This window comes from Pezoporus flaviventris, unplaced genomic scaffold (genome assembly GCF_033815535.1).
Source record: "Pezoporus flaviventris isolate CSIRO_AGI_PZ_B2104156 unplaced genomic scaffold, CSIRO_AGI_Pfla_v1 ptg000121l, whole genome shotgun sequence".
In the NCBI taxonomy this organism is placed as follows: Eukaryota; Metazoa; Chordata; class Aves; order Psittaciformes; family Psittacidae; genus Pezoporus; species Pezoporus flaviventris.
The window spans coordinates 491,667-499,297 of record NW_026892669.1 but is presented as its reverse complement, the minus strand read 5'-3'; the positions used below and the strand labels follow the sequence as shown (position 1 = coordinate 499,297).

Sequence of the window (7,631 nt, the reverse complement as noted above, 5' to 3'; positions counted from 1 at the left end):
GCTAGCCGCCGGCGGGGTGCAATTAGGGAAGGTGGCGAGGACGACCCCGAGGTGGGCAGAGGGGCGGGTGGGGAGCTCGACGCGATGTGGGAGGAAGAAGGATGACTCGGGGCGTATTTCGCTGCCTGACCCCGGCACGTCAGCAGCGGCAGCCACTGGAGCCGGCCGCGACGGGGACAACACCGAGATGATCCCGCTGCCCCCGGGTCCAGGCGAGAGGCAGAGCCTGCGGCCCGGGCACTAGACCGCCTCGCCACCGCACGCCGTGGCCCGAGAGGAGGAGCCCCGGCCGGGCGGCGGGTCCCGCGCCAGCTGCTGCTCCCGCCAGCTCCCCCATGGATAAAGCGGGCTCGCTGCACACCTCGGTGCCCACGCCGCCGCCCCGGCTCTACCTGTCGCGCAACTTAAGCTGCAGCGCCTGTCTCTGTGGCAGCCTGGTCGAGCAACACAGGGCGGCCTGCAGCCCCGACGGCAATACCGCGCACCCACTCGTGGGGCGGGAAGCAGCGGCCGAGAGACCTCGCTCCCCACCGTGCCGCCCAGCCCCACGCAGCGCCTCCGGGCCAAGTCGCTGCCCACGCCCGGCGACCGCAGCCTGTATCCGGCGTTGCAGCAGAGCCCGTCCCCCTGCAAGATTGTGCAGTTCGCCGACTCCCTCGGCCTGAAGCTTACCTCCGTGTGTCAGTTCTGCAAGGCTGACTCTGCTGTAAGTGCCGCTGCCCACCCCGACGCCGCAGCGCAGACCTCTTCAAGACCCGGGAAGCCGCCGGCGCTGGGCGACCTGGAGCCGATGCTGTTCGGGCCACCGCCACTGCTGGAGCCACTCTTCCGCCGCAGCCCGGCGCCAGCTCCGGCTTCATGGAGTGGATGGAACAGCACAGAGTGAGGCTGTAGTGGGTGCGGGCCGAGCCGGTGGGGCTGCGCGGCGCCGTGCACGTCCTCAGCCTGGCCTACGAGAAGGACGTGTCGGTGCGATACACGCTCAAAAGCTGGGCCAGCTGCGCCGAGGTATCCGCCGCTTACCAGGCGCCCTGCCCGGCAGGCAGCATTGATATAAGGAAAGCAAGTGGCTGGAAAACAGGGTTAAAATATTTTTAGCTTAATTGGAGTCTAAGATAGAGAACAATGTTTGTGTTGTAAGTCTGTGGTGTGAAAACAGAATTTAGTAGCCCTACTAACGTGAGTGAATTATTTCTTCCAATCCTTCTACTTTCCAGTTAGTTTGGAGACAGTGCCTCCCAAACATCTGCTAGCTTCAGATACTCCTTGTCTGCCCATCCTGTTCTGCTTGCAGTAAATTTTGTACGAAGATCATACTGTTCTAAAACTTTGTCAGCTATCAGAAAGTTATAGATATGGCTGGTTTTAGCTAGTTTTGTGATTATTGAGGCATCCAACTGTGCCAAAGGCAAAAAGTACATTGTGAGGAAGACTGCTTACTTAATCTTGAAGACCCCTGCCCACGACCACTGGAGGGCAGTGCGCAAGTGCCAAAAGGAGACTTATGATAATGAGTTTTTAGAACTAATCGTAATAGCCCCACTGCTCTCAGGGGAACCTAATGAATATGCATGTTTGTGTGTGATAAATATCTGCTTGCTTAACATCTTGGTGTGCAAGTTAGGAGGAGCGATCCCCCTTGCACCTGGTGCCATAATAAATATACCTGCTTTATAAATCTCCTTAAATTGTAGAGTCTGATTCTGTGCTTCAGCATCACTGACCACTTCACCTTCCTCCTGCCCTTGGGTGTTGCCGTCGCTGCCGAGGCCACGCTGGTAATGCACTACTAAATGCTGTTATCACATCACAGACTTACAACACTGTCCTGGGTTCAGTAGTAGCAGTCATGTTTTTCCTTTGTGTTAACTGGTGCAGTTCTGTGTTTTGACTTCTAGCTTGAGAACAGTGTTGGTGAAGCCGATGTTTTCGGTTGTTGCTAAGTGATGTTTACCCTGACCAAGGACTGTGTGAGGCTCATGCTCTGCCAGGGAGGAGGGGAAGCTGTGAGGAAGCAGAGACGGGGCGCCTGACCCGGGCTAGCCAGGGAGGTATTCCATACCACAGCACGTCATGCCCGGGGTGGGGGGGTAACTTGGAGTTACCCGGAAGGACACGGGATTCCGGGTGGAACTCGCTTTCTTGGCCGGTGGTATCGTATTCTCTTCCCTTGTTATTTTCCCTTATCATTGTTGTAGTTGATAGTAGCGGTGGTGATTTGTTGCTGGACTGTTCTTGTCTCAACCCGTAGGAGTTGCACTCTCTCGATCCTCCTCCCGGTTCCTCCGGGAGCGGGGAAGGGGAGAGCCCCAGTGCGGGGGGGGTGAGACGGACACGGACCTCGATTGTTGTCATCTCGGCACCACTCACTGGGAGTGAGTGAACAAGTTACCTGACTGGGTTTAAACCACGACAAACACAAACATTGTTTTCTATCTTAGACCTAAGTTAAGCTAAAAGTACTTTAACCCTATGTTTTCCAGGCACTTGCTTTCCTTATATCACTGGAGTTTGCCGTCCACTACCGCATTCCTGGTGCCAAATACCAGGACAATAAGGAGGGAAAGAACCAGACCCCCCCCCCCCCCCCCCCCCGGTTGCAGGGCTGGCAGCGCGTCCTGCCCGCCACCATTCTGCCCCAGGACCCTGACAGCTCCGCCTGGATCCACTTCATCTGAGGCATGGAGGGAGTGTGCAACACTGGGGGACTGGCAGCCCAGCCCCGCCCCAATAGAGGGAGGAGGCACAGTGGTTCATTGCCCCAGAAAATATATGGACTCAGTCAGAGATCAATGTGGCCAGACAAAAAGCCCTTTATTACAAAGCCTTAACTCCTTATATACTATTTCTTACATGCACTTACAGTGATTTGGCATATTATGACTGGATACATGTCTTGAAGACACTTAGTGACTAACACATAATTGGTTAAGCACAGGTGTGAGAACTTGATCTTGAAAGATTGCCAACAGTCCACAGTTCTTATTAACTTGGTGAATTCCAGCTTCTTCTTACCTTCCTTGTTTAGGTTTCCTCGGGCCTCTCATGGCCTTGCTGTATCTTTCAGGATTATTCAGAGTTTATGTACCAATTATCCATTCTCCTGTGAGAACACTGCCTCCACATCTCCCCATTTTTGTTTTATATATGTTTTGGGTGACCCTACTTGATCTGGGGATTTGGGCTAGATCATATCTCCAATATATGCCAACTACAGGCTGCTGGGCCTGCCCCTTTTTTCTGCTGTATGGCTCTCTGGTAACAGGGGAGGACATCCTTCACATCAAGGTCTGGCATGGCATGTGTTCCCACCGCTCCATGCCTGCTGGGTTGCAGCCAACAGTGGAGCTAAAGGTTCTTCTTGGTGGCAAACACAGAGGCCAACCCAGTCTTGCCCTTGACTGTGGTAGCAGGCATTTGGTCAGCCTCAGTCCTTGCACCTTGTTGTCAATGCAGAGTTTCACCTGCTTCATCCAGTAACAAGTCACTACTACAGCAAGGCACACACAAATTTACATTAGCAGAGTAACTATTACAGGGTGCAGCAGCATGTTGAAGATGCTGATGGCAGCGAGGGACTAGCCAAAGAAATTTCTTACCAGTGGAATTCTCCCCCCCTCTTAATTTGTTCCATTACCTGCTTTATAACACTACCATTGTATTAGAATCTTTCCAGCTTTTGCCTTAGCATTTTCTAGCAGCTACTGCAAATTTGCATACTCTGACATTTCTTTTACAAGTGACAAATCTGTATAATACAAGGTGTAGTTTCTTATTAGCAACTGGCTAGTAAATACAGGTGGTTTTACACACAAAATCACAGCCTCTAGTAATATCTACTTTACAAGCACACGTATATTCAAGCTGTTACTTTTCAGTTGCCCCCAAGTGATGTTTTGCAATCATTCGTTTTTCTCTTCCTCTATCTCATTCTGCTTGGGGTATTCACAGTCAGCTCCTGTAGCTGAGGCATCAGGTTTTTCCATTTGTCTGTCCAGCTCATGGCAAGGCTTGACAAACTTTGCAGGCAGTCACCATGGACCTGTAGGCAGGAGGACACAAATATAGCCCCTCCTCCAGGTTATCAGTTCTTGAGAAGTAGACAGGTTAAATTGCACATTGTTAACAGTCACAGAGTTTGCTGCCTCATTGCCTCTTTTTTTTTTTTTTTTGGTACAAAGTCGCTCACTCTACAAATGCCGGCCAGCTACAGCTGCGTGCCTGCTTCAGCAGCAGCCATAAATACCTGCCGGCAACCGCGCTTTTGCATTAACCCTTTCATGCCCGAAATGTTAAACTGCTACCCTTTAAAAACTTTTGCATGAACCCAACAACAACAACAACAAAATAATAAACAGAATACCGTCTGCCCTCAACACATGCACACACACATGTATGGGATCCCACAAGCATGCTCCACACAACTACAATATTTGAAGCACAAGATCCAGACAATCATTACTCCCACTACAGTCCCACGTACAGAACGTGGCACAATGACCCTGTGGAGACTAACAGCAAAACAGCTCACAGAAGCATCATTGCAGTGCGAGGTGGCAGGCTCAACCTTAGCAAGCGTCCCCCGCAGAGGCTCTGCCTCCCCCACATCGTATGAGGCTTGGGCTTTTATACTGACCCAAATGCACGCTCGTTCCGACACAGGTGGCCAGCCTATGTTGGAAGAAGTGGCCAGCAATATCTATAAAGTTCTTCAAAGGTCGATAGAAACCTGGACATACTTATATTTACCAACTTCTAGTACATGAGTATCACAGAGGAAATGTATTAAATGAGTTGTATATGGGGTCCCAAGTCCACGGTCCGTCACAGTATGCACAGTACCCCTGCTAAGAGCATACAAAAGACCTTCCCACCACCAGAAACGCACACAATATGTCTGTATCCCGCACTGGTCTCGCTTCCCTGGAGGTTGGGGGGGGGGAGTTGGTTTGTTTGTTTTTTTGTTTTGTTTTGTTTTTTTTACTTTAACGTAAAAAAGGTTGCTCCCTTCACTTTAAGGACTGAAAACATCTATAAAACAGATGTCCTAAACTCAAATTTCAATTCATTGAATCACTGACAAGGGGGGTGTCCTGGGACGGTGCTGACTCTTTCCAGGGTTTCAACCATCCAGCTGGCACCCACCGCCGACCGGAATCTGTAATCACACACATATAACCTCGACCAGTTAGTTTTACTTCTGCAGGACCTTTCCAAATGCCGGTTTCCAAATCCTTGTACTGGACCAGAATACCCGGAGTTTTAGTCACCTAATGCCTGACCATGTATTATAGCAGGGGGGTCATTAAAGTCTCCTGTCAATTGCAAAAAATTCATAACGTATACAGCTTTCTGTTTCCTTGCTACCGGTGTAAGTACTTTTTCCCCCGTTTTTTGTTTTTTTAACAACTGTTTCAAAGTTTGATGTGTTCGTTCAATAATAGCTTGTCCTGTAAAAGAATAGTGTCAATAGTAACATGGGCATATTTCAATTTCCCAAAAGAGGGTACATGAGTCTCATCCATTTGCCAAAGCTGAAGAGGCTGGAGGCCTTGAGGGTTGACTCCAAGGCCTATACCTACTGCTTGGCATTGACAATTGGGACAAGATTGCATAATGCCCCGGGCATCTGTTAGGGACAGTCCAAACTGCCGAACTAACATTTTTGTTGATTGATGGAAGAAGGAATGGGATGCTCGAGCTTGTTGAAAGATATTTACAGAGGGTCCTGCCCATGCTGGGGCAACTAATTTACCCACTTCTTTGTTATTGCCTTCACTAAGGCTTCCTGGAAGGCCTGAATGACTGCGAATATGCATAATAAAATATGTACATTTATGAGTATTCACAAGATGTAATAAGGTTTTTAACAAGATCCACAACCTGTGATTAACGACTTCTTGTAAAATTCCCCTTTCTATACATTGAACAATGCCTACAACATATAAAGAATTGCAGACAATATTAAGAGGGGTGTCAGGCCATCACTGAAATACTGCAATAACGGCATCTAACTCTAGTGTTGTAGTGAATCGGAAAAATGTCCAAGTATCTTCTGCTCTTTCCAACCATCATCTGTTTGCCAAACATATCCGGCTGTGTGATTGATTTTGCTTGCATCTGTAAAGACAGTTAATCCTAAAACAGGTTTACTAGGATAAAAGGTAACATCTTCAAACTGATTATTCTTTAGCATTGTAAACATCTTATGAGGTGGAAAATGTATATTAAGAGGACCTACAAAACCTGTCAGAGCAGACTGGAAAGTAGAGCTAGATTGTTGTGCCCAGTCTAACCATACCCTGGTAAGCGGCAAACAAATTTGTGATGGATCACAGCCCATAATTTCCTGACAACGTGAACGACCTTGTACAATCAAAAGAGCAAATACTTCTAACCGAGTAGTTACAGTTTTACGTAATCCATAAGGCAGGAAAATCCATTCTAAAATGCATAAAGGATCAGTCTTCTGAAGATCCCACTGTGCTAGTAGACTAAATGGATGATACTCACTGTTGACAATAAACAGAACAACCTGTAAATATGGATTCCATTGAGAAGCATAAGAGGTAGTGATTTTTGTCATGATGTGATCTAAGGCATCATACTGAGCTTTGGATAGAACTCTTTTTTTTTCCTGCCTTTGACTCACCCTTTAAAAGGGGCATGAGATCGGTCAGATCATCATTTGTGATTCCACACAAAGGGCGGACCCATTAGATATCACCCATCAATTTCTGCAGGTCAGACAAGATTTTTATCTGTGTGGTAATTTTAACTTTTTGAGGCCTAATTTCAGTTCTGGAAATGATCCACCCCAGATATTTCCAAGGGGCTTCAAGTTTCACCTTGTCTGGTGCAATTACCAGTCCTGCTTTCGCTAATTCTGATTGTAGCAGGCAGAGCAGATGGTCCTTGTTTAAATATTTGCCTGCAATTAGGATATCATCCATATAGTGATAGATAACACATTTTTGCAGTTTTTGTCAGATCGGTTGCAATGCCCGGGCAACATACAGTTGACAAATAACAGGAGAATTTTTCATACTTTGAGGTAAAACGACCCATTCATATCTCTTAGCAGGCTTTCCTTTGTTAATTGCTGGGACAGAGAGAGCAAATTTTTCACAATCGCTTGGGTGTAGAGGAATTGTGAAAAAACAGTCTTTTAAATCAATTATTATTAAATCCCAACCCTGAGGTATCATTGAAGGGCTAGGCAAGCCAGGTTGCAAAGCTCCCATGTCTTTCATAACTGCGTTGATAGCTCTGAGGTCATGTAACAGTCTCTATTTTCCATTTTTCTTAGGAATGGTAAATATCGGAGTATTCCTTGGACTAGTGGATGGCACAATATGGCCTGCTTCTAACTGTTCATTGATCAATTGGTGAATATGGGACAGCTTTTCTTTTGTCAGCTGGAGAGATATTGTTCAGCTTGTGATATTGGGCAAAGATGTTTAAAGTTAAAAAATAGTAATCAGGAAGATAGGTTGGAAAATTATGTATCACAGGTATCTCTAAGAGGATCACCCTCTGTATCTGTCCTATCTGATATTGATAAGGAGGAGGAGATTGCTGTCACTGGCAACAAGCAGCACATTCACATTCAGAGTTAAGAAAGGGTTAAA

General features: G+C 47.4%; 1 pseudogene; it reads left to right on the top strand.

Moving 5' to 3' along the window:
* Positions 1 to 335: 335 nt before the first annotated feature.
* LOC133282375 (protein phosphatase 1 regulatory subunit 3E-like) lies at positions 336 to 2,678 on the top strand (annotated as a pseudogene).
* Positions 2,679 to 7,631: the final 4,953 nt, after the last annotated feature.